The following is a 22,699-nucleotide window of genomic DNA, read 5'->3' as shown; positions in this document are numbered from 1 at the left end:
GGCGTGGACATGGTGGGTGTGGCCTCGTCAGCCTCCTGCACCATAGTGGCAGGGGATGTTTTCACCCTCCCCGAACTCTGGAGGCTTTCTTTGAGCCTCTGGGAGGGCGAAAATGACCTCCCTGGGCTCCGGAGACTCTAGGAGTCCTATTTTTCACTTTCCCTGAGCCTCTGTGCAGGCCCTGCACTTACTTGGAATCCAAAATGGGACACATGGGGACTCCTGAAAGGGGAGGGGAGGGTGGGCAGGGCCAGCCAGGGGTGGGATTTGCCAGTTCACTGCACCAGCCATAAAATTAAGAACCAGTTCAACCAAACTGGGGCAAACCAGCAGCAACTTACCCCTGCTTGATATCATCATGATATACCAACCATGATAGTTCCAAAATATAATTTTGGTACCATTTCTAGTTGAGATCAGTGAAATGCAGTTAACCAATCTCTTATTTTGTCTTTAATGAGTAAGGTGCATCCTTTATTTTTTATATTCATGTAAAAATAAATCAATGTGTATCTTGAGTAAAGAGTTTTTATCTCATTTAAGTGTAATGAACTCTTCCCTTAGGATGAACTCTCCTTTTAAAAAAATATTAAAATACAGCTCTAGAGGAATGCCTAATTGCTCATAGCAAGGAGAAATGAAATGGAAGATTAAGTCTAAAGCGAGGGAGGAGAACATATAAAGAAAATACCCCTCCTGTCTCTGCTGTGAGGAATTTGGCAACTCAGGGAAGAAAAAAGTATACCCAAGTATAGACATTCCACATGTGTCCCAAAAGGTACTGTTGGTTTATTTAATTTAATTACACACTCTTCCTAATCTAAAATAATAAAACCATAGATTTTTATTTGCTGTACAATCAACTTTTCTCCAAGTAAATAGATGGCTGGAAAGCAAATGAAGCATTCAGTTGAAAAGCAAACATTTTAAGAGTAAAACCAGCAAAACAGGAAATTGCCTGACAATTTCAAGTTTTGCTGTCAGTTTTTCTGTATATAAAATAGCAGGAAGAAAGGGTGTTGCAACTATATAAACTTTTCCACAGAATCCATTTAGAGAAAAGTGAACATAAACCAAGCCAAGGTATAATGGAATATACACTGCTTAAAAAAAATAAAGGGAACACTTAAACAACACAATGTAACTCCAAGTCAATCACACTTCTGTGAAATCAAACTGTCCACTTAGGTAGCAACACTGATTGACAATCAATTTCACATGCTGTTGTGCAAATGGAATAGACAACAGGTAGAAAGCATAGGCAGTTTGCAAGACATCCCCAATAAAGGAGTGGTTCTTCAGGTGGGGACCACAGACCACTTCTCAGTTCCTATGCTTTCTGAATGATGGTTTGGTCACTTTTGAATGCTGGCGGTGCTTTCACTCTAGTGGTAGCATGAGACAGAGTCTACAACCCACACAAGTGGCTCAGGTAGTGCAGCTCATCCAGGATGGCACATCAATGTGAGCTGTGGCAAGGTTTGCTGTGTCTGTCAGCGTAGTCTCCAGAGCATGGAGGAGGTACTAGGAGACAGGCCAGTACATCAGGAGACGTGGAGGAGGCCGTAGGAGGATAACAGCCCAGCATCAGGACCTCTACCTCCGCCTTTGTGCAAGGAGGGACAGGAGGAGCACTGCCAGAGCCCTGCAAAATGACCTCCAGTGGGCCACAAATGTGCATGTGGCGGCTCAAATGGTCAGAAACAGACTCCATGAGGGTGGTATGAGGGCCCGATGTCCACAGGTGGGGGTTGTGCTTACAGCCCAACACTGTGCAGACATTTGGCATTTGCCAGAGAACACCAAGATTGGCAAATTCGCCACTGGCACCCTGTGCTCTTCACAGATGAAAGCAGGTTGACACTGAGCACATGTGACAGGCGTGAGAGATCTGGACACGCCGTGGAGAACGTTCTGCTGCCTGCAACATCCTCCAGCATGACCGGTTTGGCAGTGGGTCAGTAATAGTGTAGGGTGGCATTTCTTTAGGGGGCTGCACAGCCCTCCATGTGCTCGCCAGAGGTAGCCTGACTGCCATTAGGTACTGAGATGAGATCCTCAGACCCCCTGTGAGACCATATGCTGGTGCGGTTGGCCCTGGGTTCCTCCTGATGCACAACAATGCTAGAGCTTATGTGGCTGGAGTGTGTCAGCAGTTCCTGCAAGACAAAGACATTGATGCTATGGACTGGCCCGCCCGTTCCCCAGACCTGAATCCAATTGAGCACATCCGGGACACCATGTCTCGCTCCATCCACCAACGCCACTTTACACCACAGACTGTCCAGGAGTTGGGGGATGCTTTAGTCCAAGTGTGGGAGGAGATCCCTCAAGAGGCCATCTGCCACTCATCAGGAGCATGCCCATGTTGTAGGGAGGTCATACAGGCACGTGGAGGACACACTACTGAGCCTCATTTTGACTTGTTTTAAGGACATTACATCAAAGTTGGATCGGCCTGTAGTGTTTTTTTCCACTTTCATTTTGAGTGTAACTCCAAATCCAGACCTCCATGGGTTGCTAAATTTGATTTCCATTGATAATTTTTGTGTGATTTTGTTGTCAGCACATTCAACTATGTAATCAATAAAGTATTTAATAAGAATATTTCATTCATTCTGATCTAGGATGTCTTATTTTTGTGTTCCCTTTATTTATTTATTTTGAGCAGTGTATTATTACTTTCATACTTCACATTATATTTTATAAAGATCTGTGGTTCTTTTTAAAAATGCACATCTCCCAGATTTTATTTTTATATTGCTCTATAGTTCTCTGGTATTGTGGGTTCACTGTGCACACTGCATGAGCTTTGCTTATTTACTCCCAATATTTGGTGCCAATAAGTCACAAAATTCAATTTCATAGCTTTTGTTTCTATATTCTAATTGCATCTTGTCCTTTCTAAGTCATTGGGCATGACATATTGGCATCACAGTGACCTCTGAACTCAGCAACACTGAGAAATTATGATTTGCTCAAGGCGTATCTTCATAAGAAAACAGTTATATAAACCTCAGCCTCCCAAGTCCAAGTGCAATATTCACAGCTACTGTTAGGATGGTTGGCCAGAGGCATAACACTAAACTGTGTGCTAATTAAAATAGGCTTTACTCTGATAAATATAGCTATGTATACCTGGCAGCAATTGTTAATTGCATTTCCTAGAGGCTGAACAAAAATGAGAACACAAGCACTGAGTAATTAAAGATGACATACTGGTTATTTATTTCTTATCAAATATTTATTATGAGTCATTTTCTAATTAAAAATATCTCAAGTGATATAAAATAACCAAAGGAACAGTTCCTGAAAAGACAGGGAAAATGAGAGTGATTTTATTGGGTACCTACGTATGATGAACAAAAAATGATTCTATAAGATCAATCCAAAGTTCATGTGTTAACACTAATGGTAGTTTGTATCTCCCTCACTTCAAAAGACTGTAGTATTTAGTAAGTAAACATAAAAAAACTTACATGGGTAGATCTCAATTTATAACCACAACTGAGCCCAACATTTCTGTTGTTAAGTGAGACTTTTGTTGAGTTTTGCCCTATTTTACCATCTTTCTTGCACAATTATTAAATGAATCACTGCAGTTGATAAATTAGTAACTCAGTTGTTAAGTGAATCTGGCTTCCCCATTGACTTTGCTTGTCAGAAGATTGCAAAAGTGATCACATGACCTGGGACATAGCAATGGTCATAAGTATGAACCAGTTGCCAAGTGCCTGGATTTTGATCACGTGGTCATGGGGATGCTGCTTAGGGTGTGTCAAATTTTTCCACTTTCAATTTTCTCAATTTTCTCAGTGCTCAAAAGTTGTGACATACCTTGAGGATCGTAAAGATATTTTGGTTACTTTAATATAATTTAGATGTGATTACATAAATATCATAACTTTTTAACATTCTGATTGTTTCATTTGCTGAAAAGGTTATGTGTGAAAAATGGTCATAAGTCACTTTTTTCAGTGCCGTTGTGACTTGGAATGATTACTAAGCAAACTGTTATAAATCAAAGATTCCCTGTACTCGTAGAAACTATACATTCAATTCTTTACAGCATAATTCTATCTATTCTATAGCAAATGTGCTTAATTTCTAGAGAAATGCTTTACAGTTTTGTAGAGTTTTATAGTCTTCTTACATTAAAAAAGAAAGAAATGACTGCATACAAAGGCAATAATTTTGGTCATCAAACTTAGACACTAAAATGTTAAATTTGTATTGGTAGAGCAATCAGGGTTTATAATTGGCTATATATCTTCCAAAGATTTTATACTTACACTGAATGTAAGACTAAAGCCATATTAGAACACTCTTCTGTGTATGTAATTTAAAACAAGATGAAGGAAATTCAAGAGCATACATGCTGGCCCATTCCTCTGACCAGACTCTTGATGCAATCAAGGTTCCTGCTCATAAAGATAATCCACAAGTCCTCAAGTTTCAACATTTGTTCAGCATCTGTTCAATGTTACAATGGCACTGAATGAAGAAACTTACAAGTAGTCCTTGAAATTCTTGTTGTTGAAGCACTCCTGGGGTCATGTGAACAAAATTTGGGTGCCTATCAATGAGCTCACATGACCAGTAACAGAAGCAAGGGGCGCAGTGGTTAGAATGTAGTAATGCAGGCTAATTCTGCCAACTGCCAGCAGTTCGATCCTGCTAGCTCAAGGTTGACTCAGCCTCCCATCCTTACAAAGTTGGTAAAATGATGATCCAGATTGTTGGAGGCAATATGCTGATTCGGTAAACTTCTTAGAGAGGACTGTAAAGCACTGTGAAATGGTATATAAGTCTAAGTGCTGAGGGCTATTGCTATCTCATGATCACATGTTCACTGTTGCCAAACTTCTCTGCCAGCTAGCCATAAGCAAAGCCAATGAAGAACCCAGCAGGAAAGGTCATAAGCCACTCAAGTCTTCCCTGCTCCCTTTCTTTGCTTGCCTCCACTTGTGTCCTCCTTCCCCCTTCCATCATTTCCACCCACCAGCATCCTCCTTCCTTTGCCTGCCCCCTGTGCTCATATATATGCACACACACATACACACATCCCATGCCCTCTTTCCCCAGCCTCCCTGCACTCATACGCACCCTTGGGGGTATCCTGCCCCCTCTTTCTCTAGCCAACCTGTGTTTGCATATGTACACTCTGCACCCTCTTTTTTTTGGCCTCCCTGAATTTGTGCCATACTGTAACACTCACTCACTTACACACACACACACACACATACACACACATGCAACTTGCACATGCCCTACCCCGGGGTCTCCCCCACTTTCCTGCAGCATCTCCCTTCTTTTTACCTGGACTCCCTTTGCTTCTCACTTAGCAACCTGCATGTCTTGGGATTATGATGACAACTGGGACTGCCTGGATTGCCATTGCTAGGTGATGCAGTCACAGTGACTTGGCACTTTATGACCACATTGCTTAGCTGTCAGAGTGTTTGCAGCATGACTACTATTGTGAGACAACCCAGGAGCACAACACAGCACACAGAGGCATTGTCTTTTAACAGTGGTTAATATACAAGACTGCTATATAAATAAATATACATGTTAGGCACATATTAGGCAAGCAATAATTCTTCATTACTCTGCACAGAGAACTACAATGGAAATAGAACACAAGGAGAGTGAGACACCCTCACATGGCCTGGCTTATATAGACAGCTTCTTAAAGCGACAGTACCCTGCTGACTCAGCCTCAGTTCATCATCTTGGCTTACAGATGTTCAGCTATTAAGTCTTCATTACCTCAACATTAGCAATGACAATCCTGATCCCAATTGCTATTGTAACTTAGCATCTACCTGTACATAGAACTAGCAGGCTTCCTATTGACAGAACCGGATCCAACATGTGCACTGCGTGGGAGAGGGGGAAGATGTACTGAAACCAATGAACACGGCACTGACTTCTTCATAGAGCATCAACTTTATATAGAGAAAAAAGATTCTAGATAAGGTTTAGATAAGGTATATTTGAGGGATGGAGATATCCTCATTCTTTAAAAGTCTACTTCTTAAATATTTTCTGTAACACAGGTAGTCTTCAATTTACAACAGTTCATTTAGTGATCATTTGAAGTTACAACAGCACTGAAAAAAGGGACATGACAGTTTTGCACATTTACGACCATTGAATGGTCACATGATCAAAATTCAGATGCTTGGCAACTGACTCATATTTGTGATGGTTGCAGGATCATTTGATCACTTTTTTGCAACCTTCTGACAAGCAAAGTCAATGGGGAAGCCAGATTCATTTAACAACCATGTTACCAACTTAATAACTGCAGTGATTCACTTAATTGTGTTGAGAAAGGTCGTAAAATGGGGCAAAACTCATTTAACAACATAAATTTTGGGGTCCATTGTGGTTATAAGTCACCATGGTATGAATGTGAAATAAAGAGCCAGTCTGGTGTAGTGATTAAGGCATCAGGCTAGAAATGGAGGCTGTGAGTTCTTGGACACAAAGCCTGCTGGGTGCTATTACTCTCAACCTTACGAAGGAGACGACGATAAACTACTTCTGAAGGAAAAGAAATGCCAGGAATATAGAAACAGAGATTGAAGATTCTGAAGATTTCCATGAAGTTTCCCAGTTCTGTGCTACAAAGCCAAATGACTGAAACCGTACCAATCATTTTATTACACTTGCAAAAATAAATTTTGTAAAAATGTTGTGAAATAAACAGTAGCGCTTTGTTTCAGAGATGAGAGAACCTTATTGTTGCCTTCCAAAGACTATTCCTGTCACTAAATCAAAAAGTAAGTTAACAAGAAACCACTTACTTTCATTTGGCCAAACCCTGAAATGCTTTCTAATCTTTTAGTAGCTTTAATTTATTTTGAAACACATGCTAGGCATGTGCCTGGGTCCTTTCTTGAATTAGTCTCTACAAAGCTTGAAAATAAAGAATGAAAAACTTATAACTCCATGGCATGTTTTCCCAGACCCTAAAAATAAGGAAGTGAGGAAATTTAAAAAAAAAAAACATTTGGGACTGGGTGAAAGATCCAATCTCTTAATGAAATTAAATTAACAGTTGTGGATCTTAATGGGAGGCATAGGAAGATTGCTTTGGTCTTAAGAAACTGCTGGAATTATGTGTGGAGTGTTGCTTTAACTCACCAGCATCTGGGGAAGAAGCAGTTCAACAGGTCTGCCGTAGCATTATAGAAGGCAGGATAGCAGTCAGTGGAAATGTTTATAGACAAAGAAGAATTCTCATGTGGCATGTTGGTATGGGGAATAAGAGATATTTTGCTGTATTAAAAAAGGACATAAACAAGAAGGATCACCACTGATCCTTAGTAACAAAAACATTTTTTAATGATCTGTTGATGAAACTGTTCTCTTTTATACATTTGATATCTATTTTCTTTGTTTGTCTCCTTCTCTTTTCCATAAAAAGAATAGAAATATTCATCAGGCCAAGGAATAGTTAACAGCAGAATGTTACTCTGCCAGCATATGAAATAGATAATAGCATTGGAATAAGAGCACAAAGACAATTATGAACCTCCCAATACAATTCAGTAAAGTAGTTTCTGAGCTGGATTTTATAGCATGATTGCTGTATAAATGGGTATGAAATTTGTTAGGAATCGGTATGCATTTTTTTTCCAAAGTAGAATGGAAAACACTATAGAGATTGTAAATGAATTGGAGAGCGGGGAGATGTAACTGACAAATTAAACTATCCAGTTTGATTCAGTCTTGAATGCTTCTGGAAAAAAAGACTCAAGAATCACTGGTTGTGCTGATAACTGTATGATTATTATTGAATAATCCCAGTTATTCACACATAAGAACAGTTTTCAGATGTTTGAATTAAAATAACAGTTTAGAAGAAAGATAGATGTACATTTCAAAAACTAGCTGGGTTTATTTTTTATTGGGATGTGTGATGTGCAGAATGGGATTAACTTGTTGAGGGATACATGCATTCTTAGAACACCCTTGACCATATGAAAAGCAAATATTCCAATTATCTGTAAGAGGCCTCTGTTACATATCAAGCAGGATCATCTCTCTGGCTTCTTATTTCTGATTATGCAGTGAAGCAGCTGACAATCTGAAGTGACAAAGAAGATAATGATTGGAACTTGGAAAAGTGTTGGCAGGCCTGTTCTCTAACAAGCTCTAGATGGGCATCTCTCTTAAGTTTGCTATTTAAAAACAAAAAACAAAAGCCTACAGCCAGGAATTCGTCTCTCGAATAGCTACAACCTTTGATCTCACCTCCCTTCCCCCAGCATCTCTGAAAAGCACATTTATGATAAGGGTAGCAAAGGAAAAGTTTTGAAATTAATCGAAGCATCTGTTTTTGTTCCTTCAGGGACTTAGAGGTGTATGATAGCTGACATAAATCATCATAAAGATTGGCTGTGTTGACGCAGTACACAAAGAGACTGCATTATTTCCCACTTTAAATATTGTAAAACAATAGTTGCAGGACAGGTAACCCAGGTACATTTTTGTCAAGCTTCAGAATTACAGCACAAATTATCACCAGATTACTAACGTACTTCCTGCCACTGGAGTCCCACTATCTAAATGATTACTACAAGCAATATAAGATAATGGTAATGCCCCTGGTTCTTTCTTAAGTTACACACCCATTAAGGGTTGATTGTTGTGCAATTATTTGAATAAGCCTGGTTAATGCTTTCAGGATGGGCAATGCCCCTATTCTGTCCAAAGCCTGAGCAAAAATGGCAGCTTTCAATGAAATCTTACTTTTTAATCCTTAAAAAAAAACATGCCTTCATGCAGCTATTTTGAGTAACAAAACAAAAAAAGAACAACACTGGTGCTAGTACTATATCTCTGCCATGATGCCTTGCAATCCTCAAAGGCCCATGACTAAATAAGAACCCACAGTGTGGTCTTCTTTTACCCCTTTCCCCAACTAAAGAACTTTTTACATTCTTGATTTATATAAACAAGTGGTATGCAATATGAATTGACCGGAGCATTATAACAACGCTTGCCTTCACCTTTTTAAAAACTAGTTTGTTTTAAAAGGTTTGAGTACAGCCTAAGAGGTTGCATCAGGTCTTCAGTGGTTGGTCTACTAAAATATGTTATTGCATAATTATGTGTTTATCTTAAATGTGATGGGAGAATTACCTTGTGTTAGAAGAGTTGCATTTTAAGTAAATGAAAAAGAGCAAGGCAAACTTATGTTGAATCCATCTTGTGGCCACAGTCAGCTTTATTTAGACAAGAAAAATAAACAAACAAGGTCTTAAGACACATTTTGTTCACAGCAGACGAAGATTGTTTAGAGAGGAAGAAGTATTACCCAGGTCTAAACCTTTATGAAGAGAGCACATGAGCTAGCCAAGAATGGTCAAATCAATTTAATTACTGACTTCTCAAGTGCATAGCAGGTTCAGGGAGAAGCCAGTAACTGCTGTATATGTTAGTTCATTCTCTGTTGGGGATCTAACTCATTATGAGACTTCAGCAAAGTGAGATCATGTATGGTATTATATTTGCTACTGCATAGATTATAAAATCAAAGAGACAAGGGCAAACTGTTTTAGCAATTAGCACTTAGACTTATATATCACTTCACAGTGCTTTACAGCCCATTCTAAGTAGTTTACAGAGGCAGCATATTGCCTCCAAACATCTGGGTCCTGATTTCATTGACCTTGGAAGGATGAAAGGCTGACTCAATCTTATGAGGTCCATACATATGATGAATTGGGCTTTAGTTCATAGTTTTAGTATAAACATTAATGTTTCTTTCAGTATAAAAAGTTGCCACCAAATTCCTCCTGATTTTCATCAGAGCTTACTTGTTTCAAAAGGTAAAGACCCAATACTAGCAATAGCACTTATATACTGTTCCATAGTGAACTCTCTGTGTGGTTTACTGTATCAACCTATTGCCCCCATCAATCTGGGTCATCATTTTGCTGACCTTGGAAGGATGGAAGACTAAGTCAACCTTGAGCCAGTCAGGATCGAACTGCTGGCAGTCAGCAGAATTAGTTTGCAATACTATATTTTAACCACTGCACCAAGAAAACATCAGGAATTAGTCTAAGCAGTTGCTTGAAGGCCAAAAGAACCATACTATTGAAGTTTGTATAACCTGGGTTGTGGCTTATGATTTATGTGCAGCCCTTCAGATTCAAAGGCAAAAAAGTTGTTTGGTTTACTAATGCTGCAGCAAATACTGAGAAACTTAACTGAATTTGAAAATCAGTTCAAAACATTTATTGGGCCTGATTTATAAGCTAATGGTGAAATATGATTCAGAATCTGAACAATCAGAGACTGATTAAATTGATGCAGAATTTGAATACAGGTAGCCTTTGACTTATAACAGTTCATTTAGTGACTGTTCAAAGTTATGACACTGAAAAACATGATTTATGACTGTTTTTCACACTTACAACAAAAGCAGCATCCCCATGGTCACTGGATCAAAATTCAGCTGTTTGGCAACTGGCTCAAATTTATGACAGTTGCACTGTCCCAAGGTTGCATGATCTCCTTTTGTGACATTTTGGCAAGCAAAGTCAATGGGGAAGCCTGATCCATTTAACAACCATGCTACTAACTGAATAACTGCAGTGATTCACTTAACAACTGGGAAAAATAAGGTCATAAAATGAGGCAAAATTCACTTAACAAATGTCTCATTTTACAACAGAAACTTTGGGCTCAATTGTGGTCATAAGCCGAGAACTACTTCTACAGTGATAGAGATGCAACAATGAACATTTCAATGGAAGAATAATGTGAAATTAATTGTGAATATAATTGTTGAAAAAATGGTAAATCTTATTGTTGATGCAGAAGAACCTCTGGTCATGTTCCATAACTTTGGTGATGTTTTCTAATGTTTCATCTTCAGGAATTTCTGGGTCAGGGTCATGTTTGATCGCCACCATGTTCATGACCAGATTGAAAAATGTTATGAATTTTTTGGTTGGAATCCGATTTGGTCATGGTCAGAAGTATTCATGACCAAAGGTTCTACTGTGTATCATTTCAATCTTGAATGCTAAAATGGATAAATCTTTCTCTAAAAATGGCTGGAAATGTAACAACTGCAAGATCACTTTTTTCATATTTGATGGCAATGTTGTAATGTCAACAGTTCTGGAAAATAGTTCATACTAGAATAAAATACATTTTAAAAGTTGAATTTCATTTCAATCTGTCACATTTATCCAGCCATATATTCCCTCTAAGTACTGTATATGGAACTAGCTTTGCATACGCTGACTTCTGCAGGATATATGCTTCTTACTAAAAAGGTAAGTAAATCTGACATAGAACTTAATACCAAGTGGAAACCAATCACGAACTATAGCTTAATACATGAATTTATACCTCATTGAGATTTTAAGTTTTTGAGGTATAGAATTTATACCTAAATTCTATTTTATGGAACATTTAAAGAAGAACAGAGTATCAGTTTTGACCCAATCCACTGTATGTGGTTTTATACACATACACACACACACACACACACACACAGAGCAGGGATTTTTAGTCATATACAGAGATGTTTTACATTTAATCCATAATTTACTAATATTATACTAGAAATCTACAATCTTGACATTATTTAGATCCCTTGTTTTTCCTGTTTTATAGTCTCTCTTTCTGTTCCATACAACAGAACAAAATAAAAGTAATGTTAGAAGTTTAGTATGGTACTTTTGAATCATTTGCCACTAATAATGGACTTGAGCAATGTCCAGTATTTTTATTATGTACATATATTTGGAATGATAATATTCCAATGCCTGGCTTGGTGGAACTCAAAGAATTTTGACTATTAAATGTAGTCACAAAATGACACAACCATCCATCCCAACAGCAACAAATCAGCTATCTTGAGGAGTATTCTATAGGACCTGAATTTGAATGTATAAAAAAAATGTATTATGTTGTGGAAGGTAGGTATGATTTGCACAGAGAGAAATTGTGAAGATCCATAAACGTTACTTCCAGTGATGGGATTCAAAAATTTTTACTACCGGTTCTGTGAGCATGGCTTGGTGGGCGTGGCAGGGGATGGAGACTGTAAAATCTCCATTCCCACCCCACTCCAGGGGAAGGATACTGCAAAATCCCATTCCCTCCCCACCCCACTAACCTGCTTTCCAGCTCCGTTCTCCTGTGCAGGGCAACAAAAGAAGACCCAGCCGATCAGCTGAGACTTGGGAGGCAGAGAATAGATGGAGGCAGGGTCAGTCAGAGGTGGTTTTCCGAACTACTCAAAATTTCCACTACTGGTTTTTCCAGAACTAGTCAGAACCTGCTGAATACCATCTCTGGTTACTTCATCCCAAAGTGCAGTGCTTTGCATCTATAAAAACTGATTTTTTAAAGCTTGATTGATAGCTGTTGCTAGCATATTTGTTTTGTAACTGAATGTGCTACATTATTTATATTAGTGCTTTCAGATCATTTGAATTTGCATTATCTTTGAACAGTCTCAAGGAGCAGTTTATTTGAAGCAGTTTCTACCATAGTAATATATATTATTCTTTTTTGTGGAATAAAGGGGTTCAGTTTGCTGTGAATTTCTTCATTTTAAGGATTAGTAGGGTCTATAGAAAAATGAAGACTATCCTATAACAGGAGTTTTGGAGATATATCATTATGTTTTCCCATGAACAACTTTTCTCTTTGCTGTTCTTATTCTATCAAAAATAGCAGGTGCACAATAAACAAATAGCTCACCTGAAATAACCTTCCTTGTTTATACTTAGAAATAGAAATCTGTATTCCCAACTGAAAGGCAGGGCATCATTTGTTGTTAGCCCTGAAGTTACTCTGTTCTACGACACCACTATATTTAATTTCTGAATCTCAGCTGCAGAGTTTATGAGATTTTGATACATTCCTGTAAATGTGTTATTGCTGAATATCAAGGGACTATTTTGACTTCTTTTGTTAAAAAAGTAGTACTATCATATTTCTATGAACAGAAGTCTCATTGACTTCACTCTTCAAAGAATACTTTTGCCCCATTTAATGACTTTTCTTGCCACAGTTGTTAAGTGAAACACTGCAGTTGTAAGCTGAGGACTACTTGTATTACCTTGGCTAAGTTCTCCATGTCTAAAGCAGCTAATCAGTGCTAAATCACAGTACTGTACTGTAAGCCAATTTCCAAAGGAAATGCAGGATGAGAAACGTAATTTAATAAAGGAAGGTATGTACTTGTCCTTATCTTATATAAACTGCAATATAAACAGATATCAGTAGTACCAAACAGATAAAAAATGAAAAAGAAATTTAAAGAGGTGAAAGGGATATCTAGTAGCCCAAGTAGCTCCCATGTTAAAGACAATTAGGACTAAGAAAAATGTGTTTTTTCAAGGGTGACCCGAAGAATGGGAGACAGATAATAACAGATACAAAAATCTGACCTTGTTAGTGTTAATTATCAAAGCTACCAGTAAATCTCTTTCCAGCCTCTTACTCTTTACTCACCAGCAGGACAATCCATAAAATTAAGAGAGTAAATAGTGTATAAACAAATACATCTTCAAGGACACCTGATAGCCAGAGGTCATTTTCATAGTACTGCTCTGCAAGGACTAAGCTGAATGTATTGTTCTAAGGCACTTTTCATTTTGACATTGCAAAGCATCTTGAGTTCATGCTGAGTTGTTTTGACCATCCCCAGCACGGGCCACCAGAGGATCAACAAAATGTCACCATGGGTGTAATGCATCTGGTGAGGATTAGAGTAGATTGAGTGAAAGTTCTAAAAGACAGCAAGAGTAATTTTGTAGGTTCCTGAGGTCAATGTAGATATTGGGCAGGAAATCTGAGAGTGGTGTTAACATATGTTTCGGCTTGCCACTTTCTGTAAAAATAAAATAGTAGAGCCTTTTATAATTTTGTAAGTTACCAACTTATATAGATGTTATATAAAAACCCACTTGCTCATTTCCTGCTTGTTATGTTACTGAGATGGAGGGAGAGAGAGAGGGAGGGGTGGAGGGATGATAGTAGATAGAGATAGATGAGAGAGAGAGAGAGAGAGAGAGAGAGAGAGAGAGAGATGTATACATACATATCTATATACCTACATACCTACATACCAGTGGTAGGATTCAAAAAATTTTACTACTGGTTCTGTGGGCGTGGCTTGGTGGATGTGGCTTGGTGAGCATGACATTACTTGGTGGGGTGTGGCTTGGTGGGCATGGCAAGGGAAAAATACTGTAAAATCTCCATTCCCTCACCACTCCTGGGGGAAGGTTACCTACCACCGGTTCTCCAAACTACTCAAAATTTCCGCTACCGGTTCTCCAGAATTGGTCAGAACCTGCTGAATACCATCTCTGCTACCTACCTACCTACCGACAAACATACATACGTACATAATAGATGCAGACCACATTATATTCTTGTAGACTTTCATAGGGCTAATTAAATTAAAACAATAAAAATAACTAAAAGCATATGCTTTTAAAATGTTTTCCCACAGGGTACCTTTGCATTTCAGTTTTCCAAAATTCTTCTTAAAAAGTTCCAGCTGTACCTCTGGAAATTGTCCTGCATTTTCTGTCCTTCCTTTAGCTCACTCTTGATGAGTGAAATTGTTTAGATTTTAAAAGGATCTTCTGTTTCTCAAGAGAGAATCTGCTCCTTCTGTTTATCCTCTACCTGTAGTCCTAGTTCTCTGTTTTTGGCAAAGACATTCAGTAAATCCACAGTGACGTTACAAGCAAAGAATTAGAGTTTTGGTGGTGTAATTAAGTGGAAGGGGCAGACGAATCCTTAAACAAATATCATGTTTTGATACAAATGTCTTCAGTAAAAACTGAAAAGAAAAAGAAATGTTAAAAAATACAGAAGCAGAATTGTTACAGAACAGAAGAGCTTTTTCAGACTTTTCTAAGCTGTATCAGCTGCAAGGAAAGAATGTCATTGTGTGTTCTTGATTGTCTATTATTCTCCCGGGACACAGTTTGACTGAACCACCTCCTAAAGACAGAAACACACTTTGTGCATTGACAGAGTAAAGAGAATAAAAATAAGTCTCCTAAAGGTATAATTCAAGGCTCATCAGTAAAAGTAGAGATGGTTTATTTATTATTTTTATAGTATTTTAAAAATTCTGTAGATTTATTTGCTTTAGGTGCCTGAAAATCTATCAGAGATAGATTTTTTTATCATATTCTGGTCACAAAAATCTGAACCACCACAAGAGGACAGCAAATAGAATTTTCTGTATGTGTTTTGCTACAATCCAATGAAAATTCAATTTTGTGTGTTCCAGATTCTTAATGCAGATAATGGTAGTAAAAACATTCTGCATTCTTAGCCATTCCCCCTCCCTGTCTTCACAAAAAAAACAGCAAAAATCAGCACTTCTTTGTCATTCTCATGACAGTGAAGGAGGGGCTCTTTTGTAGGGCATCCTCCAACCTTTATGGAAAATCTAAAATCTATCTAGAATGCAGAAACCCTGACCCAGATCTAAGCCTCTATCCTTTGCTGAAGTTAAAATTTCCACTTGTACATTACATTAAAGCCTTGATAGAATTTAGTAATTTACAGTATGTTTATAAGGATAATTCCTGGTAATATACAAGTGACTTCAGGTAAGCTAACTTTTATAGCCTGCTTATTTCCTTCATTTATTTCCTACATTTTTATCCTCTCTTTTCTCAAAGATGTGAATAGGACTGCAGAAGGTGATTCTGCAGCTTATCCCACGATTAACAAGGTAAAAGTTAGTAGCTGTGTCAAACTCATTTCCTACACTACTGTGATTATTACACAGATATATACCAAAACATGGAAACAGTCATATACTGCTTCTTTCAAAACTGTACTGGAAAAAAAAAATCCAGTATCCAGCTGCAGCACTAAAAGAATTATCCAGGTCTACATAATTTGTTCTCTTTCCTAAAACTGATATAGAGGCATTTCACTATACCTTCAAATTTGTTGTAGACTCCTCAAATAAAGTAAGGTTAAAATTATGTTGAGCACAACATCAATTTCTTGTTTGAAATCGACCAGGGGTGGGATTCAAATTTTTTAGCAACCGGTTCTGTGGGTATGGCTTAGTTGGTGGGCGTAGCTAGGTGGTCATGTGACTGGCTGGGTGTGGCCAACTCAACATCACTCACATTGAGGCACACATCTCCTCGCCTGGCCTCTCATGACTGTGGGGATGCTACAAACAGTCGTAAGTGTGAAAAATGGTCATAAGTCACTTTTTTCAATGCCATTGTAACTTTGGTCACTAGACACAAACAAAATACCAGCAAAGGAGGAAAAAAAACCTCCAGAGAAGTTCCTGAGACAGGAAGTCTAGTCCTGCCAAGAATGTAATAAGGGTTAACGGAGAGGCAGTTTCCGTAAGCAACACCAGAATGTTTTCTTCCTGCCTTCCTTACAGGATTAGGCCAGTAATTTCTTCTAACAACCAGTTCTCTGAACTGCCTAGAATGTTTACAACCAGTTCTAGCGAATAGGTACGAACCTGTAGAATCCCACCCCTGAATTCGATCCTTTCAATTCTACCCTGTATTCAGTTATCATTAACTGGGTAAAGAGATGATGCCTCCAGTGGTCAAATAAATGTATTTTCAAGAAGGTATTTCAGGAAAACCTTCTGAATAGAGCAGTGATGAGGTTTTTAAGTATGATATATGTTTTCTGACCCAAATATTGCATTACGTATACAAAGTAGACTTTTCACATGACCCCATGGATATGGCTATCTAATGTTCTGCCAAACTCTAAGCCTCTGGGAACATATTTTTATGGTTTCCTTAATTATGTCTTTCTTGGGAGCATAACATCCTTGGCTAAATTAGACTGTACAGAATTAAGTAAAGACTAAATACTAATGAAAGAATGCTTAATTATTTCCATTAAACAAGAAAAGTCACTTTTCTGAGGCCTGAATGAGAAACAAATGTTGACTTACAAGCTTATAAGAATATATAAGGCTTATATTTGCACAGGTATATAATTATACAGCAATTTTGTACAATAATTTTCAAACAGGAAGCAAAGCCTATCACTGAGATTTTATATCACCGTGTTGTCGAAGGTTTCTGAGTCAGTAGACAAGCAATAGATACTGTGGTATAGGAAAATTTCAGATTTATTTATATATCTACTTCATATATGAAGCTCACAGATACTGTAACATCATATGTCGGCTTCTGAGAAGACTTATGTGTACCAACAAGGAACCTGCAAATATATAGTAACAATAAACTTTGGTTCACAACTAAACTTAAGCAGCTATGTCATTCCAAAGAGGAAGCCTACAGAAAAGGTGACAGAATGCTATACAACCAGGCCAGAAACATATTAACAAGAGAGATCAGAACAGCAAAAAGAAGCTACTCTGAAAAGTTCTGAACAAATGAACCAGCAACATGTGGAAAACTCTTAAAAACATCACTGACTTCAGCAAACCTCCTTCCCAGGCAGAAGGAAATCAACAACTGGTAGATGACTTGAATGTGTTTTACTGCAGGTTTGAAAGCCACCTAATTCCACAGCCACCTAACTCCACAACCCACATCTCAACACACCAACTACAGCCAAGCCTCCTACAACTGGCCCCAATCCATTGGGTTCACAACCTCTGGTGATCACAGAAAAAGAAGTGCAAGATCTATTACACAGACAAAAGCCAGGAAAAGCACCAAGGCCAGACACAATAACTCCTTCTTGCTTAAAAGTCTGCGCTGACCAATTGGCCCCCATCTTCACCTGAATCTTCAATAGATCACTAGAGATGTGCTATGTTCCTTCCTGCTTCAAAGGTTCTACCATCATCCCAGTGCCAAAGAAGCCCTCCATCAAGGAACTGAATGACTACAGACCAGTTGCTCTAACATTTGTAGTTATAAAAATCTTTGAAAGGCTTGTGCTGTCCCACCTGAAAACCATCACGGATCTGCTGTTAGATCTCATGCAGTTTGCATACCGAGCAAATAGACTGACAGATGATGCTGTTAACATGGCTCTGCATTACATCCTACAACACCTTGAATCTCCAAATGCCTACGCAAGGGTCCTCCTTGTAGACTTCAGCATTCAATACTATCATTCCAAACACTCTTCTAAGTAAATTAAACCAACTAGCAATACCTGAACACACTTGTAAGTGGATCATAAGCTTCCTAACAGAAAGGAAGCAGCAGATGAAGCTAGGCAGAATCACATCCTATGCCTGTACAATCAGCATAGGGGCCCCCAAAGGCTGTGTGCTTTCTCCACTTCTCTTCTCCCTATATACCAATGATTGCATCTCAAATGATCCATTAAAAGACTGAAGTTTGCTGATGACACAACAATGATTGGTCTCATTCGAGACAATGATGAATCCGCATACAGACAGAAGGTTATACAACTTGTCTCGTGGTGTAACTGGAACAATCTGGAACTGAACACACTCAAAACTGTAGAAATGGTGGTGGACTTTAGGTGAAACCCTCCCATACTACCACCTCTTACAATACTAGACAACACTGTATCAACAGTAGAGACCTTCAAATTTCTAGGTTCTACTATATCACATGACCTAAAATGGACACCTAACATCAAAAATGTTATCAAAAAAGCACAACAAAGAATGTTCTTTCTGCTCAGAAAGCTCAAACTGCCCAAGGAACTGCTGATACACTTCTACAGTGGAATTATTGAGTCTATAACTGTCTGTCTATAACAGTCTATAACTGTCTATTGAGTCTACACCTCTATAACTGTCTGGTTTGGTTCTGCAACGCAACAGGACAGACACAGACTTCAGAGAGTAATTAGGACTGCAGAAAAAACAATTACTACCCACCTGCCTTCAATCAAGGACCTATATTCTGCACAAGTCAAAAAGAGGGCTGTGAAAATATTTACAGACCCCTCACATCCCGGACATAAACTGTTTCAGCTCCTTCCCTCAAAACGATGCTATAGAGCATTGCACACTAGAACAATTTTTTTCCTGAAAGCCATCACTCTGCTAAACAAATAATTCCCTCAACCCTGTTCAACTATTACAAAGTATGCATTACTATTACTGTTAATCTTGTCATCACTCCTTATCCCCCATCCCCTCCCACTTGTGACTGTATGACTGTAACTTTGTCACTTGTATACTTACAATTTATATTGACTGTTTCCTAGTGTGATTTGATTGCTTATTGTACTCTATGATTATCAGTAAGTGTCATACCTTATGATTCTCGACTCTTGATGAATGCATCTTTTCTTTTATGTATACTGAGAGTATTTACACCAAGACAAATTCTTTGTCTTGAATCCAATCACACTTGGCCAATAAAGTATTCTATTCTATTCTATTCTATTCTATTCTATTCTATTCTATTCTATTCAGCAACCCATCTCACCCAAAAAGCAGCTCTGGGAAGCATACAACAAAGCTAAAATAATAAATATCTGAAACACTATTCTTTATGAATTATTAAAAAGATTAAAACTATAAAAACAGAGCTAAAACAAAGAAAGACTTGTTTCTTCTTTGGCTGGGATGTCAGAAAGGAAAGGCTACATGAAACATATTTATTTAAATATAAATGAGATAAGTTCAAACGGCTACTCCAGTGAGGTTAATAGTAGATGTATTTATATATGTTTCTCTGTTCTCTCTCCTGACCTTTCCCGTTTTTGAAAAAAAGAAGTATTGGCATCTCATATGAAGATTAAAAACTGAACCTTTCCCAAGATCTGGATTCTATTTCACAGAAAATACTTTAAAGTGGAAGCACAAATGCTACCGTGTAAAAGGCTAACACCACCAATATGATTTACATGCTTATATTTACAGAGTAAGGATGATTAATTTCATTCATATTAATCACATCACATTCAGTGGTGGGATTCAAAAAATTTTACTACTGATTCTGTGGGTGTGGCTTGGTGGACGTGGCAGGGGAAGGATACTGTAAAATCTCCAATCAGAGTTGGTATTGCCAGTTCTCCAAACTACTCAAAATTTCTGCTACTGGTTCCCCAGAACTGGTCAGAACCTGCTGAATACATCTGATCACATTTCAGAGCTATTTCTATTTTCATGGGAAGTGGATGGAAGTTTTGGGTGAAAATTAGACTTCTTCACATACTTCATTTCTGTGTGAAAATATGGACAAATTTGTTCTGTTCATAGAACAATGAAAAGCCAGGATCCAAATGTATTAGTGAGGCACTGTTATTTCTTTCACAACTAGTAGGAATGACATGGTTAAGCCTATTGGTTACCTGTATGCATTTTATTTCCTTGAGAAAGAGAAAGAGGAGGAGGGAGGGGAAAAGAGAGAAGATAAATAGCAATTGAAACACTTTGGCTTGGTCTACTCTGCAGAGAGAAACAAGCTCTCTATAGTAAAGTTGAAGTAGAAATTAAGATTCAGCATTAGCTTTTAAAAGATAGTTTTACAATATCACTGGTGAAAGTTTTGTCTGAATACATTTCAGTAAGGTTATGGTTATTTGCAAGTCTTTTATACCTGATTTTTGTTGTTATTGATGATCTTTAAAATAAGAATATCAGGCATATTTTGTGCTGTACAGTTATGGCAGTAGATTGTGGAGAGTTTTTATTTATTTGTTTTAAATTAATGTTTGTTTTTCAGTTTGGCACAAGAGAATATGGAATGGCACAATTAAGAGATTCAGTAAGACATTTTAATCAATTTAGCAATTTGATTCAGAGTTCTGTGTATAGCTGAACTGAATGCTTCCCAAGTTGACTGAACAATTTATTTATTTTTCAAAAATGATAATAAAATACTAATATGTACATTTTTTCAATTGATTTCAATAGCTAAATATAAACAGTTTAATTTTCTGAATTACTGAACAAGCCAGATAGAAACTGTTTAATTTTTAAAAAACATTTTAGAAATTCACATCCAGTTAAGGCTGATTTGTATATCGCTAAAATCAAAGCCTCACTCCTGATGATAAAGAAAAAAAATGGAAGGATTAATTACATCTGAGGGTTTTTTATTATTAATTTTCTGTCTCTCCAGCAAGTTCTTCACAACTCTCCACCAAATCTTAGGAACAGACAGGATGAAGGATTTTCTCCCATAAAGCTTTCTAAGATCACAAAGTGTGGTAGCCAGGGAGGTTGCAGAGAGCTGGATAGATGTTCAATGGAAAAAGCAATAACCATTTCCTCCATAACCTCAGAATGGTAACACACTGCCAGGGGAAAAAAATCAGAACTTTTTTGAAGTGGAAAAAGTTGCCTTTTATGGACCAGTCAAGAAGGACAGTACTTAGTAGCATCTTTCCATTCAGTCAAAGAGGCTAGGCCGATGTATGCTTTTGTATGGGGTTCAAGTTCGAACAATCAAGTAAAAAACAAAAGCCTTTGGAATCAACTGTTTTATGCTCCAAATACAGGATTTGAGTCTTCAGATTGTTAGTCTCCATTCCATTGTACAGCTGGCCAACAGAATCCTCAGATCATACATAATCTAATGTTCACCATATTTGGTTGCTTAAGGCAAGTATTCTACTTACTTGACTTTCCTGCTTATGTAGGCATACTTCTTTCTATAGAAGGGTTATAGGAGGAAATAAAAATGACTATCCCATCAAACTATTTGGAGGTGTGCTTGATTTTGTTGGGGTTTAGTATTGGGAGACCTACCACATAGACTGAGTTTCAATTCAGTGTACTTGAGACACATAAATGCACAGCTCCTGCAAATTGGAAGGGTCCTGTTTTTCTTCTAGCACAGCTATATTTTGAATGAAAAAATACTAAATTGTGTTAAGTCTCACAAACCATATTTTGCAGAATGGTTTCCTTTTAAAATTATGACTTCATAACATATTTAATGTTTTCCTTTATTATGCTTTAATCATTATCCTATTATTTATTATGGCCTTAAGCATTTTTAATGTTAAAAATAAGAAAACAATTTTAATAACTAATGAATGAATAATAATTTCTTCTGGCAACCTTCATATCATTTTTCTATTGGCAGCTCTTCTATTCATACCCCAGAGTCAATATTCTACAATGTTTTCTAAATTGCAGGATCTCTTTGCCTGTGCTCTTTGCCCTCATAAACCTAAGTGAAGGCTATAACAATAAGTTGCCAAATTTTGAAGAAATGGGAGGGTTGGTATCAGGTGGAGTCATGATTTCTTGTGGCAGTCTTCAAAGGCCACAAGTTCACAAATCAGTTATTATCTTTTCATTTTCTGAAAACTGTTTTGAAAAAGTATTGATCAATACCCCAAAAAATGTATTGATTTTTGCCTCATTCTTCTAAAAAAAATTGAAAGTCTTGTTTGGGAAAACAACCATGGGTTTTTAAGCAATCATCTTTCGCAGAAAACAACAAAATATCATTTTCTATATGGATTTTTCCCCCAGGAAGGAAGTTGGGTCAACTGCATAGTCTCCTGGTTCTACAACATTGTTTCAACAGCTGAGCCTGTTGATTCTCAGCTCAGTTGCAGTTAAACAAGAACTTCTTCGGCATTGCTAAAACTCTGTTTGGAATACTGTACCTATTTTTATATACTTCACTTAAACAGGGACAGAGGAAAACTACTAGTTGATAAGAAATATGGAAATTATGACAATAGTTTAGATGAACTGGACATGTTTAGCTAATAAAAGAGAAAGTATAATGGCAGTATACAAAGATATTAAAGACTG

The 22,699-nt window shown here is 37.6% G+C and overlaps 1 long non-coding RNA gene across 1 annotated transcript in view; it reads right to left on the bottom strand.

Annotated features, from left to right (window-relative positions):
- The window catches only part of LOC148127326 (uncharacterized), a 54,439-nt gene extending 39,518 nt beyond the window's left edge, over positions 1-14,921 (bottom strand). The window contains exon 1 of the long non-coding RNA XR_015742225.1: positions 14,515-14,921. This is a non-coding gene — a long non-coding RNA (uncharacterized LOC148127326). The remainder of the gene's footprint in view (positions 1-14,514) is intronic.
- Positions 14,922-22,699: the final 7,778 nt, after the last annotated feature.

The sequence above is a fragment of the Pseudonaja textilis genome, chromosome 2, assembly GCF_049901715.1.
Source record: "Pseudonaja textilis isolate UNSWEBS1 chromosome 2, rPseTex1.2, whole genome shotgun sequence".
In the NCBI taxonomy this organism is placed as follows: Eukaryota; Metazoa; Chordata; class Lepidosauria; order Squamata; family Elapidae; genus Pseudonaja; species Pseudonaja textilis.
The sequence above is the reverse complement of the archived record's forward strand: the minus strand, read 5'-3'. Positions and strand labels throughout refer to the sequence as shown.